The sequence below is a fragment of the Rana temporaria genome, chromosome 2 (assembly GCF_905171775.1).
Source record: "Rana temporaria chromosome 2, aRanTem1.1, whole genome shotgun sequence".
NCBI classification, from domain to species: Eukaryota; Metazoa; Chordata; class Amphibia; order Anura; family Ranidae; genus Rana; species Rana temporaria.
The window spans coordinates 301,695,730-301,708,107 of NC_053490.1; the positions used below are offsets into that span (position 1 = coordinate 301,695,730).

The following is a 12,378-nucleotide window of genomic DNA, read 5'->3' on the forward strand; positions in this document are numbered from 1 at the left end:
AGAATACAATGGCGGTTGTTGCATCTTTTTGTCTCACACAGTATTTGCGCAGCAATTTTTCAAACGCGTTTTTGGGGAAAAAACAGTTTTATGCTTTAAAAAAAAACGGTAATGTTAGCCCAATGTTTTTGCATAATGTGAAAGATGAAGTTACGCCGAGTAAATACCGTATTTATCGGGGTATTGCGCGCTCCGGCGTATAGCGCGCACCCCTAATGTCGACCCGCATTCCTGTAAAAAAAACATTTTAGTACTTACAGTTTTGGTGTCTTGCGCGGCGTCCATCGGCGGCCTTGTCGGGTCCGGCGTCCGTCTGCGGCTTCGATGGTGTCCTCCTCATCGGGTCCAGCGTCCTTCGTGGTGTCCTCCCCGCTCGATCCCCGCTTCCCGCGCTGAGTTTGAACCACTGCGCCGGCATATACCGAGCGCAGTACACTCGGGTATAGTCGGGCAGGCTCAGCTCCTCTCGCGGTCACGTCCTGTGCGTCCTGTACATCCAGGATGTGACCGCGAGAGGAGCCGAGCCTGCCCGACTATACCCGAGTGTACTGCGCTCGGTATATGCCGGCGCAGTGGTTCAAACTCGGCGCGGGAAGCGGGTATCGGCGTATATCGCGCACCCACGATTTTGCCCTGATTTTCAGGGCAAAAAAATGCGTGGTATACGCCGATAAATACGGTAGATACCTAACCTGTCACCCTTCAAAATTGCACACGCTCGTGGAATGGTGCCAAACTTCGCTACTTAAAATTCCCCATAGGTGACGCTTTAGATTTTTTTACTGGTTACATGTTTTGAGTTACAGAGGAGGTCTAGGGCCAAAATTATTGCTCTTACTCTAATGTTTGAAGCGATACTTCACATGTGTGGTTTGAACATCGTTTTCATATGTGAGCGGGACTTACGTATGCGTTCACTTCTGCATGCGAGCACACAGGGACAGGGGCACTTTAAAAAAAAAATATTGTTCATTTTACTTTATTTATTTTAGTTTGACACTTTTTCCCCCCAAAAATATTTTTTTGATCACTTTTATTCCTATTGCAAGGAATATAAACATCCCTTGTAATAGGATTGCATGACAGGTCCTCTTTACAGTGAGATATGGGGTCAATAAGACCCCACATCTCACCTCTAGGCTGGGAAGCCTGAAATGATAAAAAAAACGATCCTGGCTTTGATCGTACCGGTGAGTCGGTAGAAGCACCGGAGGGCGGCGGAAGGGAGGGGGAGTCCCCTCACGCCTCCCGCAAGAACGATCAAGATGTGGAACAGCCACTATGATCATTCTTATGGTGTAGGGAATCGGCGGCAGAAAAAGCTGTTATCTGAATGATGCCTGTATCTGCAGGCATCATTCAGATATCCCCGCACAAAGTCAAGGACGTCATATGACGGCCAGCGGGTGGGAAGTTACACCGAGTAAATACCGTATTTATCGGGGTATTGCGCGCTCCGGCGTATAGCGCGCACCCCTAATGTCGACCCGCATTCCTGTAAAAAAAACATTTTAGTACTTACAGTTTTGGTGTCTTGCGCGGCGTCCATCGGCGGCCTTGTCGGGTCCGGCGTCCGTCTGCGGCTTCGGTGGTGTCCTCCTCGTCGGGTCCAGTGTCCTTCATGGTGTCCTCCCCGCTCGATCCCCGCTTCCCGCGCTGAGTTTGAACCACTGCGCCAACATATACCGAGCGCAGTACACTCGGGTATAGTCAGGCAGGCTCAGCTCCTCTCGCGGTCACGTCCTGTGCGTCCTGAGAGAGGAGGAGCCGAGCCTACCCGACTATACCCGAGTGTACTGCGCTCGGTATATGCCGGCGCAGTGGTTCAAACTCGGTGCGGGAAGCGGGTATTGGCGTATATCGCGCACCCACGATTTTTCCCTGATTTTCAGGGCAAAAAAGTGCGCGGTATACGCCGATAAATACGGTAGATACCTAACCTGTCACCCTTCAAAATTGCACACGCTCGTGGAATGGTGCCAAACTTCGCTACTTAAAATTCCCCATAGGCGACGCTTTAGATTTTTTTACTGGTTACATGTTTTGAGTTACAGAGGAGGTCTAGGGCCAAAATTATTGCTCTCACTCTAATGTTTGCAGCGATACTTCACATGTGTGGTTTGAACATCGTTTTCATATGTGGGCGGGACTTACGTATGTGTTCGCTTCTGCATGCGAGCACACAGGGACAGGGGCACTTTAAAAAAAAAAAAAAAAAAATATTGTTCATTTTACTTTATTTATTTTAGTTTGACACTTTTTTCCCCAAAAATATTTTTTTTGATCACTTTTATTCCTATTGCAAGGAATATAAACATCCCTTGTAATAGGAATATTGCATGACAGGTCCTCTTTACAGTGAGATATGGGGTCAATAAGACCCCACATCTGACCTCTAGGCTGGGAAGCCTGAAATGATAAAAAAAAACTATCCTGGCTTTGTTCGTGAGTCGGTAGAAGCACCGGAGGGCGGGGGAAGGGAGGGGGAGTCCCCTCACGCCTCCCGTAAGAACGATCAAGATGTGGAACAGCCACTATGATCATTCTTATGGTTATGGTGTAGGGAATTGGCGGCTGAAAAAGCTGTTATCTGAATGATGCTTGTATCTGCAGGCATCATTCAGATATCCCCGCACAAAGTCAAGGACGTCATATGACGGCCAGCGGGTGGGAAGTGGTTAAAATGCTTTTTTTAAACACAAATTTATGGCTTTGGGTATGGCTGGGTATGGTAGGGTATTGCAGAGTATTGCAGGGTATTGCAGAGTATTTCGGAGTATTGAAGGGTATTGCAGGGTATTGCGGAGTATTGCAGGGTACTGCAGAATATTGCAGGGTACTGCAGAGTATTGCAGGGTACGGCGGTGTATTGCAGGGCACGGCAGAGTATTACGGGGTGCAGCAGAGTATTGCAGAGTATGAGCAGGGTATTGCGGAGTATGGGCAGGGTATTACATGGTATGGGCAGGGTATTGCAGGGTATGGGCAGGGTATGGGCAGGGTATTGAAGACTATGGGCAGGGATGGCTGTAGCGGTGAATTCAATTGTCACAGAGTAGCCGCTGCTGCCATCTTCTCTCTCCCCTCTCCTCTCACAATGTACCGTTCGGTACACAGAGGGGAGAGAGGAACCGGTTGTTTGTTTACAAGTGATTTCTCTGTCATTTTGGCCCTTTGCCGTGATCAGTGTTGCTCCAGGTTCCGTGAACCCGGCGACACTTTCGTGAGAGCGGACCAGGGGGCATGCAAGAAGCGCGAGCACGGGAGGACGTCCATGGACGTCCTTCCAGAATAACTCAACCGCGCTGTCGGCATGTGGTTAAGTAACATTCTTGTTTTCATGGTTTATGTTGTTACCAAGTTTAAAGACCAATAAATCTCCACTTGAACCTTATTTACTGATTCAGGTTACACATACCCCTTACTGGACAAACCCCACCCACCATCCTAGTGGTTGACTGATCTAAATCCCACACACTTACACCTAGAAGAGGCTCTAGTTAGACACAAGCCGGCATCAGAGATAATAATGCTCTCTGAAATCGCAGGCTACCTTGCACATTCACTAATCTACTCCTGCATAGGCATCCCACACTAGCTGTAAAGCTCACCCTCGTCAAATATTCCAATCTCGCCATCTCCCGCTAACATTGACTAACTCATTCTCACTCACTACAGGACACAACAAGTATCGCAGCGCTACAGCTCCATATTACTTTTTGAATACATACACTTCAGTGACCTCTTCTCTAGTCTTAACACCTCCCCCAACAGTATATAGCTGGTATATACTAGCTGTTGGCTCTCCCCCTCTGCCTGAATTTCACCGTATTCTTTCATAACCCCCTCCTCCCTTCCCCCTTTTTTTTTGTTTTGTTTTGTTTGCCTCCCTCCTGCACCCTCTCTTCTCCTCTACCTTAGCTCACACCCCGAGATTACACACAATGGGGCAGATCCACAAAGAAATTACGTCGGCGTATCTATTGATACGCCGGTGTAATTTCAAAAATTCCTGTGTCGTATCTTTGTTTTGAATCCTCAAAACAAGATACAATGGCATCTCGGCTAGATCCGACAGGCATACGTCTTAGTACGCTGTCGGATCTTAGATGAAATTTTTCGGCGGCCGCTAGGTGGTGTTTCTGTCGAAATCTGCGTCGAGTATGCAAATTAGCTATTTATGGCGATCCATGAACGTACGTCCGGCCGGCGCATTTTTTTACGTAATTTTCATTCGGCTTTTTCCGGCGTATAGTTAAAGCTGCTATTATGAGGCGTACTCAATGTTAAGTATGGCCGTCCTTCCCGCATTCAATTTTGAATTGTTTACGTCGTTTGCGTCACTGTCGTAAGCATTGTCTGGTTCCGGTTGAATTTTGAGCATGCACACTGGGATACCCCCAGGGACGGCGCATGCGCAGTTCCAAAAAAACGTTGTTTACGTCGGGTCACGACGTATTAACATAAAACACGCCCCATTAGATCCATTTGAATTCCGCGCCCTTACACCGCAAGAGATACACTACGTCTCCGTAACTTACGGCGCGGATTCTTTGTGGATTAAAAAAAAAAAGATAAGTTACGGCGGCGTAGCGTATCTTAGATACGCTGCGCCCAGCGCAGATGTATGTGGATCTGCCCCAATGTCTCCCGCAGAAACAACTTTCAAATCTGCAAACCTCAAAATAGTCTCTCTCTATGCTAAAGACCTTAATCTCCCCCAGAAACGGTCTCAACTCCTGCTATATATGTGCAAATTAAAAACAGACGTAATTCTCCTTCAAGAGACAAATTTTAAGTCAGAAAACATACCCAAAATAACAAACAAAGACTTCCCTAATGCCTACCATGCGACTAATAACTTAGACAAAACAAAAGGGGTTTCTATTCTCCTTTCTAAACACCTCCCTATAGCTATCTCTGACTCATTAATAGACGAAGAAGGACGATACATTTTTATTAAAGGCACACTCTGGGGTAGGCCGATCACGATAGCCAATATCTACAGCCCCAACACAGCCCAAGTCAGTTTCTTTCGTAACATAACAACGACACCTCTTTCCAATCCGGAATCCTGATCCTAGGAGGAGATCTCAATGTAGCCCTTAACCCCCTCAAAGATACATCCTCAGGCACATCTTCCCAACCATATAGAACATTACGCCAAATCAAAATTCAATTATAGGAACTCTCACTTCATGACTCCTGGCGTATCCTAAATCCAGGTGTTAAGGATTACACCTTCTTTTCTGCCCCTCATACTCGATACTCCAGAATTGAATTTGTATTTTTGTTTTACTTTAAAATTAGATCTTATTTATCTAAAAACTATTTGAGACACAGAAATCAGGCAAGTTTTTCACTACAATAATTAAGTGAACGCAGAGGATACAGCAGTATAAAGTTGGGCAGTAGTGGGAAAGTTTTAATGAAGGGGAATTGGCTTAAATATATGAGCTGTGTCTAAAAAGTTCAGTAAATGGTCTGATATCTCAACAGCAAGATGGGCCATGTGCACGCGCATGCACATGGCTATTTAGAAACACATTGAGAAGCACCACCTAGTGTGGAGTACACGTGATTGTCAGGCTAATCACATTGCAGGCAGTCCAAGGAAGTTAGTGTGAGAGGTAAGGTCACAGTGCAAAGAAGCAACAGGTAAACATCAAGCTATGCTGCAAATTGGGGAAACTGGCGACAGAGACGCATTAAATGTTGGTGCAAGTGTACGCCGTAAGCAAAAAATGTGCTTATGACTAGTTCAAACGTTTTCGCTATGGGAAGAAAACGACTGAGGATGAACCACGTTTCGGATCGGTCGTCGGCAAGCAAAACCCCAGACACCATGATCGAGCAAGTGCGACAAATGCTAGTGCAAGATTGACAACTGACTCTATGATTGATGGTGGAGAAATTAGGCATTAGCAAAGACATGGTGCGCACCATCGTCTGCAAATATTTGGGTAAGCGGAAGATGTATCACACAGATCATGTCTTTCTGCTATGCAGGAAGACAGATCTGTGTGTTTCCCCGGTCACACAGTCCCCCATACAGTTAGAACCACAGTAAGAGAACCCCTTCCCTACCAGTGTCATTAGTACAACATCAGTTAAGTGTCCATCCTGTCCGCCGCAATGTCGCAGTCCCGCTAAAAATCACTGATCACCACCATTACTAGTAAAAAAATTAAAATGCCATAAATCTATCCCCTTTATTGTAGACGTGATTACTTTTGCTCAAACCAATCAATATATGCTTATTGCGTTTTTTTTAACTAAAAATATGTAGCAGAATACATATAGGCCTAAACTGATGAATAAATGTGTTTTTTAAATTTCTTTCTGGAATTGTTTTGTAGCAGAAAGTAAAACAAAATGTTTTTTTCAAAATTGCCTCTCTTTTTTTGTTTATAGCGCAAAAAATTGAAACCGCAGAGGTGATCAAATACCACCAAAATAGAAGCTCTATATGTGGGAAAAAAGGACATAAATTTTGTTTGGGAACAGCGTCGCACGACCGTGTAATTGTCAGTTAAAACAACGCAAAAAATGGCCTGGTCAGGAAGTGGGTAAATTCTTCTGGGGGTGAAGTGGTTGAAATATTAAGATACCATATGCTTATGTATATATATATATATATATATATATATATATATTTACCGTCCACTTTATTAGGTACACTTTGCTAGTACCAGGTGGGACCCTAGTTTGCCTTCATTTTTCATGGCATAGATTCAACTTTGTGTTGCAAACATTCCTCAGAGATACACAGTTGCTGCAGATTTGTCAGCTGCACATCCATGATGTGAGTCTCTCGTTCCACCACATCCCAAAGGTGTTCTATTGGATTGAGCTCTGGTGACTGTGGAGGCCAGTGAACTAATTCTCATGTTCAAGAAATCAGCTTGAGAAGATTTGAGCTTGAGTTATATGATGCATTATCCTACTGGAAGTAGCCATCAGAAGCCACCAGCCAGTTCTGCCTATTCCTTACTGCAATCAACATGGCGGAATCATATTGTCCTTGCATGTTGCATACTCCATAATTTCTTAAGGAAAAATTCAACAAACGATGTGGCCTCAGTTGTGCCTGAGGCCGAATTTTCTGAACAAACAACCCTGATGGCACTTGAAGCTGGCCGTCCTGGCTTGCCCAACCCAAAGCGCCTGTGAAGTCCATCAAAAATATATGGAATACTTTGCGGGTAGGGAGGCCATTGATATGCCAGCATATGCCTGATTGTGGCAAATTTTAGAGCACTGTGGGGCGTTATTTACTAAAGGTAAATCCACTTGGCACTACAAGTGCACTTGTAGTGCCAAGTGGATTTGCCTTCAGTAAATAACCCCCATTGTCACTGTAAACACCAACTTACTCCAAAAACTGGTATTGAGCATTGAAAGAAGAAGCCACACATTGTTGAGGAGAAAACATTTTACTTTGTGCATATCCACATGTGCGTTAGAAAAGGGTTTTTGAACAAACCAACATCTTTGCTTTTATGTTTGACATTAGAATTTTTTTATTTTTTTTTGTTAAATAGGCATGTTTCAAACCATAACATACACAACTCAGGAACTTACAAAGTTCAACTTTGAAAAAGTGAAGGCAATATCAAAACTGTGTTGATTTTGCCTTCATCAGATGGGGTAATATCACCCCTGTAAAAGCCAAATTTTGAAGATGCACACAAATTGGGAGTCAAAATGTGTATTTCCTTCCTGATCCCATACCTAATGTCAACCTGTACTATCTCCCATCATGGGGGATCAATGGACGTTTTTTTTCGGAGGTGCAACCCCTTCCTCTCACCTACTTGAGTTGCGAGGAAGGGGTTGCACCCACAAAACGCGTACATTGATATCCCGTGAGGGCAGATAGCACATATTCACACACTGTGTGCATCTCCAAAATTTGGCTTTTAAAATACTTTAAAGCTAAATTTAAAATAAAAAATTCCACAGCAAAACGGTACAATTTGTGTGTGTTTTAGATTCTGCCTAAAACATCAATGATGTTATTTTTTTTTTAACAACATTGATCCTTTCCTTTTTCCGCTCTAGATCATGATTGCACACCATTATCTCCCTGATGAGGATGTGTGCACTTGCACTGGTGAAATTAGTTTCTTCTTCCACAACATCCACATCATCTAAAAAAACAAAAAAACACCATTTATTATAAATATGCAGGCATACATATATGACCTAAAGCTGTGGTCTCAGACACTGACCTGTTGTAGTCACTATTTCACCCACTTTATAAACCTCTCCTTCCTCCACATCCTCAGATTGTGGTGTGCTGAGTTCCCCTTCTTTATGAGGTGTGGGATTCCTGGTGTCCTCAGATGTCCCGAGTGTTTTCTCCCCTATGTGAATTAAACAAAAGGTATACTTAGCACACAGATATTCGAGGCCAGAAATAGGAATATGAAACATTGCTTGGAAGTGTGGTACAATTGTCTGTTTTGGCAGAGTTCCAAGCTGAAGACATGATTTTTTTCCTTACCAAAGCTGGAATACTTACCCTTTTTGGACAAGTTTCACACATGGAGACACCCCAAGTATGGAGCACCTGTGTGGGACACCCTAAAAAGGTTGTTCTAGTGTTCCACACTAGTGCTCCTGAGTCCAGAAGTGTAAACAGCTGCTGAGTGTTCTATCCTTACATTGAATCAAGTTTGTATTTCATTCTAGTAACACATCTAGACAACAATGTACTAAACTTCTTTTAATACAAATAGGCATGACCAAATGTAGTTAACCTGTATCTGCCAAAAACATTGTCTTAGTGGGCGAACGAACGATGTTTATTACGACAGAAAAGCACATGGAGGAACATGCAAGTAATAATAATAATAGGAATACAGGACAAATACTTACTTTTTAGAAGCAGTTTCCTGATCCTTCTGTACTGATCATGCTCCCGCAATTTCAGGTCTGACCAGCATTTCCTCAATTGCTCCTTGGATCGTCATACCCCAAAATTCCTGTGCAGACTTCTCACAACATTAGTCATGATCTTGGCCTTTCTCACATTTGGGTTTGGGTATGGTCCATACTTCCCATCATAGTCGGCCCTCTTCAAGATGTCCTCCATCTCCACCATTTCTACAAAGGACATATTTGAGGTTTTATATCTCGTCCTGTATTGGGACGTTTCTGGCTCCGGGCTTTACTCCTCGTTACTGCTATTCATCACGCACCTACTGTGTCTCCACCATGTGCTCTCCCACTGCACCAAAAGAGAAGAGGCAGGGAATATACTAGAAAGAAAGTCAGGGGCAGGCAGAGTTTCATGCATGCGCAATGTATATAAAGCGTAAAACGCGTGCGTCGTAGTATGATCTGTGAGTGCAGGAAGGAGTAGTGGAAGCGCCGATCGTGATAACGAAGGTACCATTTTAACTTGGGGCATCAGTGGCCTATACTGCTTATAGATTGAGGCCTATATTGGGACAAGATTAGAAGAGTTTAGCCTTACATTAGGGCTTGTTTTGTGTTGTGTATTGCAGAGAAAATGGATCGTTTCAATGATCATGACTTTCTACCCCTATTCATTGATAAGTACAGGGAGCTGCCCTGCCTGTGGAAGATAAAACACCCCTTTTATACTAATAAAAGAAAGAGGAAGGCAGCGCTGGATCAATTGCTGAAATTGGTGAAGCTGCAGATCCCCACGGCAACCATCCCCTATTTGAAGGCAAACATTTGTGACATAAGGAGCACTTATACTAGGGAGCACAAGAAGTTCCAGGATTCCCAGAGCTCAGAAGCTGCAGCAGATGATATTTATGTACCCAGGCTGTGGTACTATGACAGACTGCGGTTTCTGTCAGACCAGAGTGAAATCAGGCCATCACTCCCCACTCTTCCTTCAATGCTTCCTTCCACCCCAGCTGAGGCTTCCAACATCCAACCTGGGCCTTCCACCCAGGAAGAAGTGGAGGAGCCCAGCTTGAGCCAGGTATAGCATTGTTCAACATATTTCTTGTCCTAAAATTAATGATGTTAACTAGATGTTATTATTGATCACTAATTTATGATTTAACAAAGTGTTTTACATATCAATAGACAATAGTGGGCAAAAATGATTGGGACAAGAATGAAAAATGCTGGGGTCAGAATGATAGTCTTTTCTATTTATTAACATTCAATTTGCAACATTTATGAGCTGAAAATTGTGTGTGATTGATGAACCAAAAACTGAAACTATGTCCCTCTTTCATACACAGGAAAGCCTCAGCCAGGAGGAGGCTGTGGAATGTGGCAGCCAGGAGGAGAATGTGGAAAGTGGCAGCCAGGAGGTGGCAGGGGTAAGTGGTAACCAGGAGGTGGACGGGCGCAGTAGCCTGACCGAATCCCAGGTCCCTCCCCTCTGCCTTCCAACCAAAGGCCCAGGAAGGGGAGGAACATGGAGGAGGCAGCACTTGGGTTGATTTGGCAGCCCTCAGAACCCCCCAATCTTCAAGAGGCCTATGCCTGCAGGGCAGCCTGAAAAATGCAGGAAATGGAAAAGGGCCAACGCCTCTTCTGTGAGGAAGTGATCTATCTGGCCCTAAATAAGGTGTTGAGGGGCGAACTCACAAGCAAAAGCCATGTTTGTGAGTTCGACCATCCTCCTCCACCTCCTCCCACAACTCCAACACCAGAGCCACAGCCTGGAATCAAGCCTGGAAGGAAGCGTGGAAGGAAGACAAGAAAGTGATGGCCTGGGTTCAGTCTGGTCTGACAAAAGACACAGGCTGTGGTATGACCACAGCCTGGTGGGGACATATATGTCATCTGCTGCTGTTCCCGATCTCTTGGGGTCCTGTATCAGATTGTGCTCCCTATTATATAGACTCCTCAGGCTACCAATTTTCCCTGTCAAATAGTTGATGTGTGCCCTGGGGTACAAAGGCTTCACCAATTTCACCAGTTTATCCAATTTATCCAGCGTTGCCTTCCTCTTTATTTTGTTATGACCCCTAATAAATGTCAATTTTTGTATGTGTTTTACCTCAAAAAGGACAGTTTGTTTGTTAGTAGGCAAGGTACATTTCAAAAATACAATGTCAAATTAAAAAGGGACACCAACATCAACCAACCTCCTTGAGGTTAAAAAATACAAGATAATAATGGTAGAATACGTTTTGTGGACAAGTATCAGTAGTCACAGGCACCTCACCCCAATGATAAGAAAAAATGAGAAGAGGGGGGAAAAAAGGGGGTAACCAAAAGGACCCCGGGGCTTTTGAACGGTGCAAATAGATAATCAGACAAAATTTGATTATAAAATTAGAAAATATAATTTATTACACAAATAATTAGTATGCCATAAATACGATAAATTTGAAATACATCTCGATTAAATACGTGATATCAAGACGAAGCATTGTTTAAGTCAGCTCTACATGTTTCACTCCGACGAGTTTCTTCAGGAGCTTTCAGACATACAATGCTAAATATCAGAAGAAAAAACAACAAGACATATAATTAAATGACTGTTGAAAACAATCATTTATATATCAATACATTTTTGTAAATAATGTCAAAAAAGGGAAAAGAAAAATATTGATCATGAATACATCAGTTATTGTAGATAATGCATGCTCAAGGATCTCAACTACATATAAACAGGGGCCAAAAGTAAAAACAATAATATTTACTTACCAAAGAGGTAAAACAGCAAAAGACAGCAGACCATACAGGAAGGAACCAGAGTCCTCAGGGAAAAACAGAATAGTTCAGGAGAACCACAGCAGGATTTTAAGCCATTGATAGAATTAATCTGAAAAATCAGGAAAGCACATGTGGAAACACATATGCAAACTACTCTCAGTTGTATTGTGCAACAATGGGTAAAGAGAATATATACTCCAAAAACTTGTTATAATGGACAATATATATAATATATATACCTGTCAATAATAAGCAAAAATGCCTATTGTCAGTAGAGACAGTCTAATGTTTGCCATAGATATGGATTGAAAGAGGATAAAGGGGAAGGAAGACACTCTCACAGCCCCTCAAATAACCTGATCAAAAAGCGGCATCCGCTCTGTTAAGAAAAAAGGGAAGAAATAAAAAAGTATATTATAAGTAAATAGGGATAGTTCAGTGCCAAAAAATGCACAGAACAAACAAATCCCTAATGCTCACAGTGTGTAAGCACAAAGCCAAAAAGCTGGTAAGGTAAATACCTGATTAGGACAAAGTCCAAAGATGAAAAGGCAGAGCCACCTAGATAGCTGTGCATACAGCAGCCTTTCCTTGCATTAATTAGGTCTGGTCTCAGCTGGAGCGCCTAACACAGCGCTTGGGCTTTAAATCTGCCACCACGGCGATGATTGACCAATCAAAACGCCGCGGTGCAGACACGTGACCTGGGCGTCA

General features: G+C 43.5%; 1 long non-coding RNA gene across 2 annotated transcripts; it reads right to left on the reverse strand.

The window, feature by feature from the left end:
* Positions 1 to 11,427: 11,427 nt before the first annotated feature.
* On the reverse strand, positions 11,428 to 11,945 carry LOC120928608. Of its 2 annotated transcripts, none has more exons than XR_005747250.1 (3): positions 11,904 to 11,945; positions 11,656 to 11,814; positions 11,428 to 11,443 (listed from the first exon to the last, which is right to left on the reverse strand). It is a non-coding gene; the product is annotated as an uncharacterized LOC120928608 (long non-coding RNA). The 2 variants fall into 2 exon arrangements; XR_005747251.1 differs by having other exon boundaries at positions 11,656 to 11,773; positions 11,904 to 11,944.
* Positions 11,946 to 12,378: the final 433 nt, after the last annotated feature.